Source organism: Cervus canadensis, chromosome 17 (genome assembly GCF_019320065.1).
Source record: "Cervus canadensis isolate Bull #8, Minnesota chromosome 17, ASM1932006v1, whole genome shotgun sequence".
Classification (NCBI taxonomy): domain Eukaryota; kingdom Metazoa; phylum Chordata; class Mammalia; order Artiodactyla; family Cervidae; genus Cervus; species Cervus canadensis.
In genome coordinates this window covers 17871005-17892163 of record NC_057402.1, presented here as the reverse complement: position 1 = coordinate 17892163, position 21159 = coordinate 17871005, and the positions used below count along the sequence as shown (strand labels likewise).

The 21159-nt window shown below is 35.8% G+C and overlaps 1 protein-coding gene across 4 annotated transcripts in view; it reads left to right on the top strand.

Annotated features, from left to right (window-relative positions):
- LRFN5 (leucine rich repeat and fibronectin type III domain containing 5) overlaps window positions 1-21159 on the top strand; it is a 291605-nt gene that overhangs the window by 124753 nt on the left and 145693 nt on the right. For all 4 annotated transcript variants that reach the window (XR_006262941.1, XM_043434354.1, XM_043434355.1 and 1 more), the window contains exon 2: window positions 20036-20212. The gene's annotated coding sequence lies outside the window, so the exon portion shown is untranslated. The remainder of the gene's footprint in view (window positions 1-20035; window positions 20213-21159) is intronic.

Below are 21159 nucleotides of genomic sequence, written 5' to 3'. Positions count from 1 at the left end.
ATACATGTATGTATATCCCCTTCCTCTGGGGCTTCTTTCCCTTTCAGGTGACCACAGTGCATTAAATAGAGTTCCTTATGCTTTACAGTAGGTTCTCATTACTGATCTGTTTTCTACATAATATCAGTGGAGTACCTGTGCCAAATCCCAATTTCCCAATTCCTCCCACCCACCTTTTACTCTTTGGTATTCATGTATTTATCCTCTATGTCTGTGTCTTTATTTTTGCTTTGGAAATAAGGTCATCTGTACCATTTTTCTAGATTTCACATGTATGTGTTAGGAGATAATATTTGTTTTTCTGACTTACTTTGCTTGGGAGCAAATGATTTTTTAAATGTATGCATTTCATAGTCTCGACCCAATCTATTTGTCAAGAGTTGGTAAATTGCCACACCTGTGTAATTATTTCAGTGAGTTTGGCCAAATACTGTTTCTCAGTCTCCATTGAAACATGTTGCTTTATTTTAAAAAAATCTTTTAAGATATGTCAGGAAAAATGCCTACTTCATAGGACATCTAGGACATCAAAGGACATTCTTTTATGCTGCACACACTCTTTTTTTTCCTCTGGAATAATGACTGTTTACCCATAACTACCCAGTTTTTATATATTCTTGCTTTTTCTTGTATTAGGCTGAAAAAAACATTTTGGAAAAAGTTATTGTTCAAAATATTAACCATCTATTTTCAAAACAGAAAGTAGGATGCAGTTGGTTAACATTTTTCATAAGTTATTTATTTGGTAGTGCTTTTATCTACTTAATAAAAAAATGCTTCCTCTTAGAATCCCCTGTGGTATCAAGTATGATTGATGATCATAATATTAATAACATTAATTAGATAAAAGGGCATGATATTACTTAAATAGCTTGACTTGCAATTGGGTAAGGACTATCACTATTTGATGCTGATAAGTAAATCTTTGCTTCTCTCAGATATTGTTTTCAATATGTGTTTCCCTAATTATGCCATTTTGTAAGTATGATTATTCAAAGGAATCCATGAAATTTCACCTCTGCTTATCTTTTCTATATAATGCCTTCATCTTCCTGTCCCAATTCTTGTCAATAAAAACATCCCACTCCTAAGCCATAGTTTGGTAGAATGCAATCTTTGTTAAATAACAAATACACAATGTGAAATGTAACTCTTGCTAATATGCATTAGGATGAGTAGCACACATGAATCCTTTCAGGAACATACTAGAAATAATAACTAGAAGAATGTCTATAGTGCAAGAATTTCAGTAAAGGCATTATGATATTGAAGCTAAAGCCGAATGTACCCCTGTAATTGTATATGAGCAGTAGTCTACACTACTTGGTCATACCCCCAATTTAGTTCAGTTCAGTCACTCAGTCATGTCTGACTCTTTGCAACCCTATGGACTGCAGCACGCCAGACTTCCCCGACCATCACCAGTTTCTGGAGCTTACTCAAACTCATGTCCATCGAGTTGGTGATGCCATCGAACCATCTCATCCTCTGTCGTCCCGTTCTCCCACCTTCAATCTTTCCCAGCATCAGGGTCTTTTCAAATGAGTCAGTTCTTCACATCAGGTGGCCAGAGTATTGGAATTTCAGCTTCAGCATCAGTCCTTCTAATGAATATTCATAACTTGATTTCCTTTAGGATTGACTGGTTTGATCTCCTTGCAGTCCAAGTGACTCTCAAGAGTCTTCTCCAACACCACAGTTCAAAAGCATCAATTCTTCGGCACTCAGCTTTCTTTATAGTTCAACTCTCACATCCATACATGACTAATGGAAAAATCATAAGTTTGACTAGACAGACCTTTGTTGGCAAAGTAATATCCCTGTTTTAATATGCTGTCTAGGTTGGTCATAACTTTCCTTCCAAGGAGTAAGCGTCTTTTAATTTCATGGCTGCAGTCATCATCTGCAGTGATTTTGGAGCCCCAAAAAATAGTCCGTCACTGTTTCCATTGTTTCCCCATCTGTTTGCCATGAAGTGATGGGACTAGACGCCATGATCTTAGTTTTCTGAATGTTGAGTTTTAAGCCAACCTTTTCACTCTCCTCTTTCACTTTCATCAAAAGGCTCTTTAGTTCTTCTTTGCTTTCTGCCATAAGGGTGGTGTCATCTGCATATCTGAGATTATTGATATTTCTCCTGGCAATCTTGATTCAAGCTTGTGCTTCATCCAGCCCAGCATTTCTCATGATGCACTCTGCATATAAGTTAAATAAGCAGGGTGACAATATACAGCCTTGACGTACTCCTTTCCCAGTTTGGAAACAGTCTGTTGTTCCATGTCGAGTTCTAACTGTTTCTTTGTGACCTTCATACCGATTTCTCAGGAGGCAGATCATGTGGTCTGGTATTCCCATCTCTTTAAGAATTTTCCACCGTTTGTTGTGATCTACACAGTCATGCCCTCTCCACAACCAAAAAAAAATGTCATTCATTTTTTCCTATCCTTTTGACTTTTAATGGCCATCACAGGAATCAATCACTTATCTTTCAAAGACCTTTTAGGTTTTGACACACCATGTTCTCCTCTGTCAGATAATTCTGTTTTTTCACCTTTTCCTCTTACATGAGGCTCAAACTTATAAAGCACCCTACACATTATAATTAAACTGTTTAAATATGAATATATTAAAGTTGTATAGCATATGAGTTTACCAGGGCTTCCCTGGTGGCTTAGAGGTTAAAGCGTCTGCCTGCAATGCGGGAGACCTGCGTTCTATCCCTGGGTCGGGAAGATCCCCTGGAGAAGGAAATGGCAACCCACTCCAGTATTCTTGCCTGGAGAATACCATGGACGGAGGAGCCTAGTGGGCTATAGCCCATGGGGTCGCAAAGAGTCAGACAGACTGAGCAACTTCACGTTCACTTTCACTTTTATTAGGGTTGTGACCAAATGATCTTAAATGCAATTTTTCTCTCACTCCAGAAAGGCCAATTGCAGATGGAACTGAATTTGACATTCTGCGATAAGATGAAATATTTACCGTCTTGTCACTTAAGGAATGAATACCAAAAAGGGAAAAGTGGCCAAAAGACTAAGACTAAAGAGAAAAATTCACCGTCTTTACATCTTTGCTCAGAAGTCTTTCAACATCTCTGTGTGACGAGACCCACAGCCTTTTTTTCCAGAGTGTTTCAGGAGATAGTTCATTGTGACGGTTAGGGTTTATTGAGAGGATGACACGTCTATTGGAAAAAAACCATCTAAATTCACTTTGGCCTTTTCTGTAATTTTGCCTATGATCTATTTTCCAAGAAAATAATTTTTGTTTCTCCTGAAGTTCTTCTTTAGAAATTTCTTCTAGGTTTAATCACACAAAAATTACATTAAAATATGGAAGAGCTTTTATTCTTTCATATCAGGTGAAGCATCTGCTTTGTTTTCATGGCACTGCAGTAACATAGGCCTATCCTCATTTTCAGTTCAGTCTTCATTTAATAGGAAGGTTCTGGTGGTGATGTTGGCAGTGTCACTCCTTTGTATGTGGCTTTTACAGACTCTAAAAGGCTGAACCTCACTTTGGGCAGTCTGCCATTAGTCACGTTTATTGGATAAACTTGCAGGGTCAGCAATTACGAAAAGTGCATGCAGACAGAATTAGTTTGTATTCCTTCTTTTTGAAGAAAATACAAATAAAATGGCTCTGAGAGTTTAGACTAACAACTAAAAAGATCCTATGATCCAGAGTAAAATAAAAGACTAAATAGAATCACTCAGCAAAAAATGTTTAACAATATCTGAACCTCATATATCATCTTAATGAACTCTAAGACTCTCAAAGAAGGAAAAACAAAACTATTTATCCTTTTCAAAAAGTGAACAAAAAGAGTTCAACTGTAAAGATAAATTGAAACTCATTTGTCTATCTACCTTTTAATAAGAGTAAAAGACATTGTGTGATCCCATAAATGTTTTTAAGTCCTTTAATTAATTCTCAGATTTCCATTGCATCTAAGAAATACAGTCTTTTCTAGACTTCTTACAGTCTTAATTCTTCATCATTAAGAGACTCCATCCAATCTCCTGCATAAGATTGGGAAAGTCTCCAAATTTTATAGCTGTCTTCTATCTTGAAGCCAAAATATTTTATGAGTCTCTAGGTTCTAATGTTCTTAACTCAGTTGAATGTCTGAGCATTTTAGATGAGAGACATTTTTATCACTTTGACAAAAATGGCAACTTGAATTTTAATGACTCCATGAAAAATTGATCAAGTATGTTGTTTTTGTGAGGCCTTTCAAAAAATGAACTCACTAACCAACAATTCTAAATATCCATCCATTTTGGCTTAAAATGTCCCCTTCAGCTCAATACATGAATTAACTATTTATTCACATAGTGGCATCTTTTAAAAATGAACATGAATTACAGTTAAAAATACAGAATGAGGGTTTCCACCTGTAAGCTCAGTTATGCTAACTTTTTGCAATTAATCAATCAGCCTATCAAAAACTGTATCCCTTATTCTCATTTTTTACAATAATAATTTCCTACTAAGTACAAGAAAGAATATTAAAGTGAAAATACTTTTGTAACTTCAATAATTTAGTATATTTGTTAAATAATTCTTGAATATCTCTTGATGGTTTATGGAATATCAAGTTCTGTGGAAGAAATGAGTTTTTGAATTAAAAGATTTTGTCCACACCTGTTTTAAAGCTCTAAGGTTAAAATTTCTGTATGTATAACATTTATTTTTCCATATATTTAGCAATAATTTTAGAGTAATAAGTTTTTTAAACATCTATGATTATCATGGAAAAAGATTAAAAAAGTAATATTTTGTTGTAAATAAGTGAAAATAGTTACTTTAATAAGATAGTTTTCTGAAAGAATCTTAGCAGTTTTAATTGCTGAAATCACAGTAGTTATAAATTGTCTTAAAACATGAGAATTGATCCTCTTAATTCAATCTATAGCCCTTTTTGCCCCAAGTTCTGATATTTGACCATTACAATTGTCATTTTAATCATCAATTCTATTCATTATTAGGTATACAGATAAAGCCATAGAAAGCAATAGACTTTTTTAAATGGCTGTCTTCTGATGTTGACCTTTTATTGCACAAGTGTTATAAAAATGCTAATTAAACTCTGTAATGGGAAAATAAAATTCTAATTGCTTATCACCACTTTAGCAGATATTAACTGTAATAATTACCTTCAAGTTGTTGGTTGTATTCAAACTTACTTTTAGCAAAGTTTGTTAAATTTACAAACACTTTAGTGATATAAGCCTGGAGTACTTTGATGAATCCTGAGAGCAGTGTGGTAGATAGATAATGCAAATCTTGCAAGAAGATGGGTAAACATAAAACATAAGTTACCATAAATATTAAGTTTATATTATAGGGAGGCTAAAATATGATGGACTAACCAAACTTACCAAATTTAGGTGTCAGGACAGGCTTACCGCAGGAAATATAGTTTAAGTGTGGACTTGGTGTATAGGATTAGTTATTAAAAAGACAGTATTTTGTGATTTTTTAAAAAAACTAGCATTCTAATTTTTTATGTAAATACATACTATATAACTTTTACTTTTGATGATTAGAACATATTGTTCTAGTCGACTCTTTTTCACCTAACCATTTTTCTGTTTTTGAACGTTAGTTCTTTCCTGTTCTTCCATTTACTTTTATAAATATATGTGTGATGAATATATTTTAATGTATAGTTTTCATTAACATAGACCCCCAAAATGACATTGTTTGGCAAATTTTTCATAGAATTTGATGTTGCCTTTCCTTCTCTGATTGCTGTAAATATGTCAAAATTTACATATTTGTATGTTAATCAAGCAGAAGGTTCACGTCTGGTTGGTACAAGAGTAGTACTCAGTAGAATGCCCTGCACATATTGGGCACTTGTTATCTAGATGTTCAACTCTAAAATGAGAAGAAATGATATCATTATATAGCCCAGTGCTTCCTTTTAATAAAAAATATTTGATAATGCAAGAATTTAATTCACTTGGCCAAGGTGGGGGAGGGGAAGTGTGAGGAACTAAGATCTAAGCGTACACAGACTGCAGGTCTTGTTGTTCTGTTTTTCTTTAGCTCATAATTAAAATGATCTAAACCTTTAGCTCATAATTAAAATGATCTAAACCTTTTTTTTTTAAACGTCATGTTTTCCGTTAATATGAACTTAGGGAGCCATTTTTTTCCTATAAGTTCATTTCCAATATCTGAAGTACTTACCAGCTTTTTAAATTAGCCTTGAACAAACTAGACTTGATAGTTTTCAAAGGTAAGCTGCCCCTTTGACTACCAGCTTCATTCCAAGCTTTTGTTTGAACTCTACTTACATGATCTCATTTAATTCTCATGTAAAATATATGAGATGAGGTCATTGGTGTTTAGGTAAAATGACTTTTCCCTAAGTCATAAAACTCTTAAGTGATAGAGTCACAATTCCAAATGCTGGTTATTTTTTTTGTTTTTTTTTTTTTTGTGGCACATCAAACAGATCTGTATGAAGTTCCATTTTTGCCCCTGCCACAATCCTGTTCCAAAAATTGCATCTACATCCTGGATTATGGAAAGCATCTCTTAACTGGTTTCTTTTCTTCCACATTAGCAATCATTAGCCAGAATATTTTTTTTTTTTAGTGTAGATTTGATTATGTAATCTATTCTTAATTTTTTTCCTCTTGAAAGTGAAAAGTGAAAGTGGTAGTCAGTCAGTCCTGTCTGACTCTTTGCAACCCCATGGATTATAGCCCGTCAGGGTCCTCTTGGCCATGAGATTCTCCAGGCTAGAATACTAGAGTGGGTAGCCATTCCCTTCTTCAGGTAATTGTCCTGACCCAGGGATTGAACCCTGGTCTCCTGCACTGCAGGCAGATTCTTTACCATCTGAGCTATGAAGGAGTCTCAGTTATTTAAGCTAAATTTAGAAATGAGGCATTAACTAGGCAAAGAAGAAGGATAAGGATACTCTATGTTGAAGAAGCATCCGATTCAGAGGCCTCACATATCGAAAAGGGAAGTTGTTTTGAGGGTTTGCAAACATAATTCTTAATTTCAAAGTTGTCTTCAAAAGTATATGGTTAGTATGCATGGAGCTTAAGGCATGAAGAATGGTGGGAGACAGATGCTTATGGGACTCGTATGCCATACTAGAATTTTATATGTGACACATATTTTGATTTGCATTTTATAGAGATAATCATGACAGTGGTGGTAAATGAAAATATGGAAACTATGTTGTCTTGTGATAAGACAGGAGCACAGATCCCACTTATGAGGCTGTTGCATTAATGCAGGTGAGGGATAGTGAAATATTAAATCATAATAAAGGTAGTGGAATGAGGTAGTGGAATGAGTGCAAGCAGAGCTAGGATATTAAGATTATAAGTCGAGAGAACCTTACTGATGAGATGAGAAAATTTTCATCCTAATTTTGAGTACTCACTGTCACTAAATTATTGCATTCATTAAGAAATAGCAGGTTAGAAAGCCATCATGTATTTTAATAAAATGATCTAAATAATAGTAAAGTCAAGCCAGCATCAATAGGAATACATGTACATTTTGAAACTATGTCTCTAACTTGCATTTCCATATTAAAATACATATTCTGTTCAGCTTATCCAGTTTTGATATGCTGAGGTAAATTTAAGCATATATAGCCCTTAGCTATAATATAAAGTAGAAAACGTGTGCATAAATGATTTACCAATTTGAATCCTATGAATAGAATTTACAGTTTATTTCTTGTTATTCTCATCATTTTAGGGATATCTGTTCCCTTCTTTGACACAACTTGGTTGAAGTTTCTTATGCCTGTGTAACTTTTTATATAAATTAGAAAAACAGAGTTGAATGGAAAGAGACACAAGGAGTCAGAGATTCTCTACTACAAATAGTGTCATCAGTTTAGTTCAGTTCAGTCGCTCAGTCATGTCCGACTCTTTGTGACTCCATATACTGCATCACGCCAGGCCTCCATGTCCATCGCCAACTCCTGGAGTTTACTCAGACTCATGTCTGTCTAGTTGTTGATGCCATCCAACCATCTCATCCTCTGTCGTCCCCTTCTTCTCCTGCCCTCAGTCTTTCCCAGCATCAGGGTCTTTTCCAATGAGTCAGTTCTTCTCGTCAGGTGGCCGGAGTATTGGAGTTTCAGCTTCAGCATCAGTCCTTCCAATGAATATTCAGGACTGATTTCGTTTAGGATGGACTGATTGGATCTCCTTGCTGTCCAAGGGACTCTCAAGAGTCTTCTCCAACACCACAGGTCAAAAGCATCAATTCTTCAGCACTCAGCTTTCTTTATAGTCCAACTCTCACATACATACATGACTACTGGAAAAACTGTAGCTTTGACTAGATGGACCTTAGTTGGCAAAGCAATGTCTCTGCTTTTTAATATGCTATCTAGGTTGGTCATAACTTTTAATTTCGTGGCTGCAGTCATCATCTGAAGTGATTTTGGAGCCCCCCAAAATAAAATCTGTCACTGTTCCACTGTTTCCCCATCTATTTGCCATGAGGTGATGGGACCATATGCCATAATCTTTGTTTTCTGAATGTTGAGCTTTAAGCGAACTTTTTCATTCTCCTCTTTCACTTTCATCAAGAGGCTCTTTAGTTCTTCTTCACTTTCTGCCATAAGGGTGAAGTCATCTGCACATCTGAGGTTATTGATATTTCTCCTGGCAATCTTGATTCTAGCTTGTGCTTCATCCAGTCCAGCGTTTCTCATGATGTCCTCTGCATATAAGTTAAATAAGCAGGGTGACAATATACAGCCTTGATGTACTCCTTTCCCTATTTGAAACCAGTCTGTTGTTCCATATCCAGTTCTAACTGTTGTTTCCTAACCTGAATGTAGATTTCTCAGGAGGCAGGCCAGGTGGTCCAGTATTCCCATCTTTTGAAGAATTTTCCAGAGTTTGTTGTGGTCCACACAGTGAAAGGCTTTGGCATAGTCAATAAAGCAGAGAACCCCATAACAGGATGAAAAGGTGAAAAATAGTGTCATGGCCTTGTGCAAATGACTTATATCTGGGCCTCGGAAACATCATCAAATAACAGTGCTACCTGCCTCTTTACGACTATTTTGAAGGCCAACCTAAATAATGTGTAGATAAGCTTGGAAAATAATAAAGTACAGAAATAAAATATTAAAATTGGCTTTTATTTTATTCTGAGCTCAGTTACACCTAGGCAACACCAACTTGGCTAATGCATTTAATCAGTAAAGAAGAAAATCAAGTTGTGCTTTTGCCCAAAGACTTAGCAAAGACCTCATAGCATATAGTAAATTAATAGTAAAATTTATTTTACATATTTTTAGAGTTATAGAGGAAGTTACAGTTCCCTTGGTCAAATGTGAAAATAACAGACTGGAAAATATTGAAAAGATAATTAAAACTACCCTCCCCCCATACTTGTGTGTTGGAAGAGAAACATATTGCTCCTTATAGTCCTAAAGGATGAGGTAGATTTTCTCATTTATATTCAATCTTAAACATTTATCACATTATAAATTTAGCGATGATACCTATTTGTATTTATCTCATCACTTTGGAAGAGACCTTTCCAAGCAGAGCTTCACTCTGAGGGTGCAGGCAAGTTGCTTTCCCTTTGAAGCAGGGCCAGCATAAACCTGGCTTCCTTATTAGTGGTGGTGGTGTGTTAGTCGCAAAGTCGTGTCCGACTCTTCCATCCCATGGATTGTAGCCTTCCAGGCTCCACTGTCCATGTAGCCCTCCAGGCTCCTCTGTCCATGGGATTCTCCAGGCAAGAATACTGGAGTGGGTTGTCATTTCCTTCTCCTTATTAGAGGCAGTCCCAAAAGGACCATAATATTTGGAGATATCTTCGTGGCCATCCCTTCCAGTCTTAAATCCCACACAAGAATATCATCTTGGGGAATTCCCTGACAGTCCAGTGGTAACGACTTGGCACTTTCACTCCTGGGACCCTGGGTTGGATCCCTGGTGGGGAACCAAGATCTTGCAAGCCAGCTGTGAACAGGATGGGGGTGGGGGGTGTTGTCATCTTTGAGAGCCATATAGAATGAACTTCTTAACAAGTTATGAACTCACTGCCTCCTACAGCCCCTCCTCCTGAAGGACTATTCAGATAGCATGTTCCTAATGTTGCTCTTGGCCTTCACTTCACATCATGTTCTCTGGTGTTAACACCTCCATCTCCCACACCTTACAAATATTTGAAAATTTCTCACCTGTATCTTATCTCTTTCCCAAAATAAAGTTTCCAGTTTTTTCTTTCCAACCATTTTTTTTTTTTTTAAATATGCGGTGGTTGGGCTTGACCGTACTTTCCTTGGGTATATGTCTACAGACATGTTTCAATAGATTTCAGAGTGAGACATAATATATTACGGGTGTGATTTGATAAGGACAAGGTAATTCACTGAAGCTGTTAAACTTGGTGTTCTGGATGTTTCTTTTCTATTACTGAATGCTGAGACTGCAGCCCTGAAATCGTTGACCCTTGGGATCATGGAGACAATTAACACCTTTACGTGAATTTCATATTGACTTCCTTTAAAGATCTGTCCCTCACCCTGCACTTTAATAGTTCTGTTTCTGAATCTAAGCATCTTTACCTTTGGTTTATTATATTTCATCTTGACAGTCTTGGCTCATCTGTTAAACCTATGGAGACATTTTTAAATCCCAGTTTTGTGTCAGTCACAGATTCACAGATTTAATAAGCACTGTTTCTTATGTCCTTTTGCAATTTAGTGTCAAAATGCTGAACAAGAAAAGACCAAGGACAGCAGGGTTACTCTCTAATGAAATTATGTATCTGAAAGTGCTTTGCAAAACTATTTTATATTCATCTTGGTTCTGCGTCCTTTCTTCTATCTTTTTTATATGTGCTATTATATATATATATATAATATGACCTTATGTAGAATTCCTCTTATACAGTCTTTATCATTTCTTTAACTTCTTTCTCCAGTCACCTCTGCCATCAGAATCATTTCTAATTGCATCATGTGTATTTTACTTTTAGAATTTTCTTTGTTTTTTGTCATCATTTCTCTTAGAAACTTTCACAAGTGGTAACTTCTCTTGAGATTTCTAGTATATGATTTTCCTTTGTTTGCAGTTGAAAATCTTTCATTTGTATTTCTTGAGCATCTGTTGTATGTAGTGAATATGCTTGATGCTACATATACATTCAATTACTCATATGGTGTTCTTGGACCTCAAAGAGTTTATAAGCCAATGGGAGAGCTAAAGCATGTGATGTACCATTAGGGGCACATAATTGTGACACCTCTCACCCCATTCTCTCAGTTCTTTCCTGTAGTTGTAAATGTGTGTTTAAGTCATCCCCACCCTTCTACCAGAAGGACGTACTCCTCATGCTTCTAGATATTTTCTACATCCATATTGCCTATTAGCATGTTTGCAATGATTCTAGCGTCCTGTCTCCAGGTAGTCCTTGGTTCATTTGAGATTGCTCCATAATCTTCTTTTAATCCACTGTGAGTCTAATTTACAATTGCTCAACAGTTGCCCAGGATTTACAGCCTCCTATTCAACTCATTGACTTAAGTCTAGAATGTATGCTGTGATGTTCTTATTGTAACTGTTATAAGGCAGGCTCAATCTGTCTACATACATTTTTATTTACATACTCTTCTCGTATATACTCATGAGGGTGTGCATATTAGAAATGTCTGCTTATCTATATATGCATAAAGTATATCTATATATGCATAGGTATTTCTAATATAATGTATGTATATACTATGTAGGTATTTAAAATATACTGTGTATATAGTATGCCAGTGTGAATTTACTTAGACCATAAATTCATGGATATATAAATTTCAAGTAGATCTATTTTCAATATAGTTTATTTAGCATTTTGAATAGAGCTTAAAGTAATAAATTAAAAACAAAGAAACAGCCACTACCACAACAAAATCAGAATGATTCCTATCCACACATGCAGCATTTTCTCCCAGTATTTTAAACCACCTCACATTTCCCAAGCACCAGAAATCCATATTTTCTTTTATTTTTTGGCTAATAAAGGTAAGAGCAGGTGGAGAGACTCTTCAGCCTCAGTCCAGCAAGGTAAATGGCAGTGGATAGTTTAACATACATGCTTTAGTGGTACGAAGGCTAATTTGTATCCCTTACAGTGATGCAGCTGCTGAGCCCTGGTACCCAGTGTGAGCAGCAGTGAGGTGCTTTTCCTTGATTAGTGGACTTAAGGGTTTGGTTTTTTCCCTAGTTCTCCTGGAGACATTGTATTCAAGATGTGGTTTAAAAAAGGATTGAAGAATTCACTGCAGTTGCTAAACTTGGTGTTCTTAATGTTCCTTTTCTATTAATGAATGCTGAGATTGCAGCCTGATACTGTTGCCTCATAAGGGTTATTCCAAGGCACATGATGTACCATTATGTTGATTCACATGCAGTTGTGAGAAATACAGAGATCCCCATATGTCCTACTCCTAGTTTCTCCCACTGATACATCTTGCATAACTGTAGTATAAAATCTAGTATCTCAGCCAAGAAACTGAGACCACTCTTATCCACTGACCTTATTCAGATTTTAGCAGCTAAACATATTTTTATGTGTGTTGATACTCAGCTTTATAAAGTTGATCACATGTAGGTATGTATAAACATAGTCAAAATACCAAATGGTTCTATCCCCATAATACCGCTTGCTACTCTTCTGTACCCACAGCTGCCTCTGTCCCCCATCCCTAACTCCTATCGATCATACTTAACTTTAAAAGAAGTGTACTCATGTATTACTTGTATTATGAATATTAATAAACATATGGGACATGTACTTTCTTATTTGCATATTAAAAATGATCTGCTTTCTACAGATTTCTGCATGAGTCAGAGTTTGAAGAAAGTACATGTATAATAGACATGCTTTGAAGTTCAGTAAAATGTGCTTTAAAAATTCTTACGGTTCAAAGTTGTATGCAGTGTTATGCTCTCTTTATGAAATAATTTCTGTTTTCACCTGCAAGAGGTGAGGTTGTGGAAGAAAGGAAATAATGAAAGGAGAGAAAGGGATGTGTGGAGGGGGAGAGAAGTGGAGTGGGATAGAAGGAGGAACAGTAAGGTGAGGTTGAGAACCTGCATATATAGAAGATCTAAGTAAATTGATGCATCACTGCCCAAAATGGTCAGAGATCAGATGGAGACAAAGCCCCTATGCCAGTATGGACTACTATTAAAGACTTGGTATCTCAACCTGATAGGAAACTTTATTGGCACTCTGAAGAAAGAAGGAGAAAGAGGGCAAAATCAGTGGAAATAAGTTGAAATGTAGAGAGGTTTGATTTATATAAAATATAAACATTTTTGGCAAGTTATAGTATTTAGACACATGCATTACTCACATCCACCACTGTATGCATATGTGTAATATACAAAGACCATTCAAAATGACACTATAATGTCAGTATTATTATAACCATTTTTAAAACTAAGAGACAAAAGTTCTAAGTAAATCAGGAGTCACAGAAGACAGGGAGGCCAGAAAGGAATGGAGGGAGCAATGGAGGGAGGCGGGAAAAAGGAAAGAAAGGAAGAAATGGGGATTCAGGAAAGAAGAAGGGAGTGAAGGGGGAAGAATGAAACGGTGTGTGTAGATATTAAACATTGCCTTGATAAGAACTTACTGATATTCTCCTTTAATTGAAAAATAATGTTACCGAGGTGCCACATGATGTGAAGATTGCGTGTGTGCTAAGTCACTTCAGTCGTGTCCAGCTCTCTGCAACCCCATGGACTCTAGCCCACCAGGCTCCTCTATCCATGGGCTTCTCCACGCAAGATACTGGAGTGGGTTGCCGTGCCCTCATTAGGGGTGACCCTAATATCTGTCCGCTGATTTTTTTCCAAATCACTAAGAGTAACCAGAATGTTGCACTTTCTTTTTCCCTGTTTCAAGGAAACAGAGCAGGACTGATGTTTATAGTGTTAGAATAAACCACAATCTAGGACAGGAAGAAGTCAAAGGGCAACTCTCTCTCTTCACCAGGGGATGAGGATGTGCCAATCAAAATTGTCTTTAAGAAGAAAAAAAATATTTTCTGAGTTTTGAAATTCAAAAAAAAGATTTAAAGGAAACATTTAGTAGAGAAAATTTAGCTTATGAATGATTTATGTATTGAGGTATTTTTTATTACTATTTTGCATTTTTTTGATTCTGTCTTATAAGAAGACATTAGTTATGCAAGGGAAGGTACTTCATTAACTCTGTAATCTTCGTTCAGCCTATTTTACATTTCTTTTACTTATTTTTGTGTAGGAGTCTTGTGGGCAAACTCTAGTAGATTTTTATAATTAAAGTCAAATTGGGATGATGCGTTTGGTTTCTTCACTAAATCAGATATTAATTTAGTATCCATTGTTTATCAAGAAAAATCTATTATGATAAATTATCATTATGAGATTTAGTGAAGGAGTCAGCTCCTTGAAAAAAATCCACAGCCAACAACCACCTCTACCCACCTTCTGCCCCTTCTAAAACAGCCCTTCACCTTGGGTTGTATCTCTTGAAATACAGCATTACTTGAAGTTATTTTCTTGACTTGTTAACAGGAAATTGCAAATGCAGTAATAAAATTTTTAGGTCACCAAGATTTATGTTTTATTTAACTGCTGAACTCTTGCTATTAGAGGAGAGGAATGATTAGTTGTTCTCATTTACAATGTGACATTTACATTAAGCAATAAATGTTCTAGTGGTGCATTAATTTATTTATCATATGATTCTGGATGTGTATAGTAATTTGTAAACATTTTCCTATAGCCAAGTACATGATACTACACTTTTATCCAGTAACACAAATGCATTTCCATATTCAATCAGTGTCTCTAATTTAATTTTTAAATTAGGTTTAGCAATGCTGGTGATGAGGCAAGCAGTAATAGTGTTTATATGAATCCTTCTGAATATTTATGCATTTAAAAGACTCATTTATGTGAAGTAATTTCCAATTTTATTTTGCATTTCTAGTTCATTTTTTCAAGCTATTTGTCTTAATAAAATAGCACTTTTTATGTTATACCCTCATTTTTGAAGTAGTGCACTAAGGATCATGGTCATATTATGCCAAGCCATATATGATTATTAAATAGCTGATTAAATTAATTTCAGTGAAATCAAGATTCATTTGTTCACATATATCCAAAATTTTGACTTTTTGCTTCATGAAATCAAAGACATATCTGGATGACTGATTTTTAATCATTTTCAATACAAGGTAAATGTAATTAAGGACTGATGTAAAACACCTCCCTCATGTTATTCTGTGGGGCCTCCTTGTTGGCTCAGTGGTGAAGAATTCACCTGTCAGTACAGGAGACCCGGTTTTGATCCCTGAGTCAGGAAGATGCCCTGGAGAAGGAAATGGCAACCTATTCCAGTATTCTTGCCTGGAAAATCCCATGGACAGAGGAGCCTGGCAGGCTACAGTCCATGAGGTCTCAAAAGAGTCAGACATGACAGCAACTAAACAAAAAGAACATATTATTTTGTACTATTAGAGATAACAATAAGATGGATAAAAATCAGTAATGATGCCATTTGGTGGATTTGTAGATGTTCAAATCCTGGATATTTAAATTGAAAGGAATACTTAAGATTATTTTACTGTTAGCTTCAAATATTTCAAGGATTTCCTTAAGGTTTAATGGGCTAAAACTTAAGGCAGCCTTAGGAAGAAGTTCTCTTTGTTGCTGTTCATTCGCTCAATCGTGTCTGACTCTTTACAATCCCATGGACTGCAACACTCCAGGCTTCCCTGTCCTTCACCATCTCCCGGAGCTTGCTTAAACTTATGTCCATTAAGTTGGTGATGCCATCCAACCGTTTCGTCTTCCGTTGTTCCCTTCTCGTCCCACCTTCAATCTTTCCCAGCATCAGGGTCTTTTCTAATAAGTAGGCTGTTCACATCAGGTGGCCAAAGTACTGGAGCTTCAACTTCAGCATCAGTCCTTCTAATGAATATTCAGGACTGATTTACTTTAAGATTGACTGGTTTGATCTCCTTGCAGTCCAAGAGACTCTCAAGAGTCTTCTCCAACACCACTGTTCAAAAACATCAATTCTTTGATGCTCAGCTTTCTTTATGGTTCAACTCTCACATCCATGCATGACTACTGGAAAAACCATAGCTTTGACTAGATGGACCTTTGTCAGCAAAGTAATGTTTCTGCTCTTTAATATGCTGTCTTGGTTTGTAGCTTTTCAGGAGGGAAATAAAATTATTGAATGCCCTAAAGCAAATAGCACATTTTGATTGGTACTTTCAGATATACTATGCTTTGAAATAATTACAGCTTTTTATAATATTGTTTTTTTTAATTATTATTTTAAAAGAGAAAACTGAGGAATACTGTCATAGTGATGGTTCGAACCCAGGTTCATAAGACTTTAAAGTTCTGCCTTTACTGATAGTGAGATTCAAATTAAAATACATGTTCAGACGACTGATGGACAGTCATTATTGAGGAGAAAAAAAAGATATTCCTTAATAACTCCTAGAGTTTTGCCCATGTTTTCTGAGTTCTTTTTGGAGTTTCATATTGGCATCTAAGATAATTGTTAGAGGGAGAACCATATTTCTTGGGAATACATGTACATAAACAGTAACAGTTGCCAAATTTTCTAAGATTGTGGAAGAAGGCCAACATAGCAACATCTTGGAACTATGGAACTGATCAGAATTTCTTATAAGATGTTTTATTTAAACATACTATCAAGAAGAAAAGGAAGTCCTTAAAAGATCTCACAAGAAAATTGCTTTATTAGAATTGCAGTCTAAAATCTCTTTGTTTTGGGCATTGCCAAAATACATGGACCCGCTGTCCCCCCAAAAGAAATAGCACCATTTTAGGTTAGTTTACTATAGAATCTATAATAGTTGTCTGAAATCTTCACTCCCATTATGAGACATAAGAGCATTGATTTGTAGTGAGATCGCCCTGGTGAGCGGAGAAGGCACTGGCACCCCACCCCAGTACTCTTGCCTGGAAAATCCCGTGGACGGAGGAGCCTGGTGGGCTGCAGTCCATGGGGTCGCTAAGAGTCCGACGCGACTGAGCAACTTCACTTTCACTTTTCACTTTCATGCATTGGAGAAGGCAATGGCAACCCACTCCAGTGTTCTTGCCTGGAGAATCCCAGGGACGGGGGAGCCTGGTGGGCTGCCGGCTATGGGGCTGCACGGAGTCGGACACGACTGAAGTGACTTCGCAGCAGCAGCAGCAGCCCTGGTGAGACCTCCAGCTTTGGCAGGTACTAGCTCTATAACCTTGTTAAAGATTTCTTGACTTATCTCTATTCCTCCTCTTTTTAAATAGTGATGTAGATGAATATGTGTTTCATTTGATTCTTGGGAGAAATGATTTGGATAACACCTGCTTTTTTGTAGCTGGTGCATAGTATAGTAATTGCTTAATAAAAGACAGTATAACAAAAGAAAAATGTTGTCATTCATAAATTATATAACAATACATATGAAGAACTTTGCCTGGGGAATTTGAATTATATAGGATTGTGTCAGTTTCTGTACTTTTCATATTAAAATGAAGACACAGAAATATGCTTAATCATCAATCCTTAGTTTTTTCTTTTTCTTTTAGTTAGCATAATAATTGAAAGCACTTATACTTTGCTATCATAATGCACTATTATAAAGTAAAATTCTAAATTCAAATTTATCCTTGTTGTAGTAACAATACTGATAGCAGCAGCAGCAGAAGTAACAATACTGCTTGCTGTAGTAAATGCTACCTCATTACTGCAGATAAGGGAAAAGATAGTTTCTAAAACAATGAAGTTTTTTCACTTAAATATTTTAGTTCTAAGAGCTTATGATACTTATACCAGGAATTTAATGTACTGTTAAGTCACACATGTGTGTAGATATGTGGATGAGTTATATAATTTTTATGATAATATCTTCTTTTTATAATAACAAAATCCTAGAAATGGTGCCTTTCAGTTGGGATGTATTCTGAGCAGATTATGTTGTATTCATATGAAAGATATTGACTGATAGGATGGATGGTGTTGATGATAGAAGATAGAAATTGAATAATCTCCAGGATACATTAAAGGAATAGAACAAAACAGCATACAGTATTCTTGTATGTGAATAAAAATCTACACATATGCACACACATTTATATATGCATGAAATATTTCTGAGAGGATGTTCTGAAATGTGAAATTTGTTCTTTCTGAGAAGGCTGTGTATTTCTTACATTTTTGCCATATATATATATATATATATATATATATGTAAAATGTGTTTTAAAATATTATTGAAGGAAATAAATGAAAAGGTAAGCAATAGCTATCTCAGATGGTTGGCATATGATTTATTTATCTCTCTCTATAGGGGTTATGTCTTATTTATTCTATAATTTTATAATAGCATCTTTCTTTTATAATAAATATAAATTTTAAAGATAGCATTGGTTGTCATATTCATAAAAATACTTTGAAATAAAGAAAATGTAATTGAAAAGTGGAAGTGAAAGTTGCTCAGTCGTATCCAACTCTTTGCGACCCAGTGGAATAGTCTATGGAACTCTCCAAGCCAGGGTACTGGAGTGGGTAGCCATTCCATTCTCCGGGGGATCTTTCCAACTCAGGGATCAAATCCAGTTCTCCTACATTGCAGGCAGATTCTTGTACTTTTAGTCAACTTTATCATTTATCTGTGCATTGATTTTTAGAATTTTGGAATAAATTCCATATTAGCTTAGCAATAGTTTCCTTTTCTTTTTGGATAAAGTCGTAATTATTACATCTCTCAGGACAATGTAATCACCGTCTTAAATTTTGACTCTATAAGGCCTTTCACACATCTTTACAAATGGAGATAGCAGAAACAATAAACTAAACTTGAGTCATCCTTGTATCATCTTCAGTCTGTATTTATTCTCACTCTTTGGAATTGTACTATTCCTCACGTTTGCCTCTGTGGATAAAATAAGTCATAGCCAAAGTAAAACCAAAATGCTTTTACTCATTTCAAGAACATTTTTAAAACTTAGCCTATTTCTACATTAAAAATTGACAGTGATTGAGTGTCAGTGATACTATTATATAGATCTTGAGGGAAAGCAAGTAAATATTGTGTCTCATAGAGCAAGGTTGATTATTATTTAGATTGACATGGAACTTTTAGAAACAGAAATCAGCAATCTGCTGACATGGAGTTAAAATACAAATGGTACATCTCTGTATTTTCTCCCTAGACGTATGGGTTGAAATAAATGAATTTTATCTATTTAAGAAAAAAACAGGCAACTTGGCAAACTATTAACTCCATGAAAGTGAAAGTCACTCAGTCATGTCCAACTCTTTGCGACCCCATTGGCTATATAGTCCCTGGAATTCTCCAGGCCAGAATATTGGAGTGGGTAGCTGTTCCCTTCTCCAGGGGATCTTCCCAACCCAGATCTCCTGCATTGCAGGCTGATTCTTTACTAGCTGAACTACCAGGGAAGCCTGAGAATACTGGAGTGGGTAGCCTATCCCTTCTCCAGCAGATCTTCCCGACCCAGGAATTGAACTGGGGTCTCCTGTATTGCAGGCGGATTCTTTACCAGCTGAACTGCAAGGGAAGCCCTCTTTAACTCCATGAGGGCAAGACTGATGAGATTCATTCATTCATTGCTGTATCCCCATTGTAGGGTTTCTGGTACTTAGTAGGGATGATTAGTATTTAACAGTAGCCTACAAGTTGAATTCATTGAAATATAAAGAAAATTGAACTTTGATGTATTGTATGATTGTTTAAACTATTTTCAACTTCCAAAAGTGAAAAGCAGACTGCTGACATATTTATTAGAATCAGAGCCTATTACAGATTCCACTGGAAAGCCTTATTATGCAAATCTATGAATATTTAAGTTCTATTTAGTGATATTCCTGATAGAGATTGAAATTGATCACACAGTTAACAGCAACTATACTTTTCAAAGATACATCATTAGCATATTTTGATATCCTTTCTTTTTTATTCTTGTCTCCTTTGAAGAGTCCCTGTAACCATTCTGCCAGGTGTTTGGGAAGATATGTAGTAGCTGAGCACCCTTACTTCTGTCACCATCCTCAAAACCAACTTTGGAGATGCTTTCACCCTGCCCGTCTTCTGCAGCAGCCAGGCAGAATGCTGACTCCTTCTCTGCAGTGAGGAACTCTTCAGGCTCCAGAAGTAAGTTGATCGCATTCAGTTTGGTCATTGCCAGTGGGTTTAAAAACACTTTAGGTGAGGCTAACTAGAAATCTTGCTAATTAATATACAAATTAAAAGCCGATACTATTCATCACTGAATATTTCTTTTATTTTTTGAGTCCTGTCTTTTTGGAGATACAAATTCTACCACATTGATGTTGCTAACCTATACTTTTATGGAATATTCAAAAAATTTTTTGATATTTCGCTTGTGTTATTATAAATTGTATTTGCAGTCTTGAGACATAGATGTGGGAGAGATTAACATAATAATGGTTGCACATGAATAAATAGATTAAGAATGACCAAGTTTTTATCCAAGTTCCTTAGCTGATGAATTATGAAGATGGAATAAAATCCCTGGTTTTTGACTCTTGATACTCTAGTATTCCTTCCAGGTCTGTGATCCCTGTTGCTGCATAGAAGGTAAGGGACTGGTGCTAGAAATAGTGCTTTCCTTGATTGGTTGATTTACTGAATGACATGTTCTCTGTGTCACTGAAGGAGTTATGGCAGCCTATACATATGCATTCAGAAAAACTAAGGACAAGGGAAATCGTATGTAGGAAAATTAAAGGAAAAAGAGGCACATGAAGTATTGTGTATACGACCCAAAACCAAATTCCCAGCTACGTGTTTATCTCTCTTCTTTCTAGTTGCTGGATAAATCAAGTAAATACATTAATTACATGATTATTTGTATTCACAGGGTTTGATAGTAAAGACAGTTTATTTCGAACTTTAGACTTTCCTGGCCCATGTGTTAGATTCTGTCTTTTTGCCATTTTTCTAGTTTATTTGGTTTAAATTTAGAATATTTCTTTTTTACTTCGTCAAAACTCTTGATTTAAGTGCCTCTTGCTGCTGTTAAGGATATATTTGTATCACATTGTGACCATATAGAAAATGATTATGGGTATATTTTT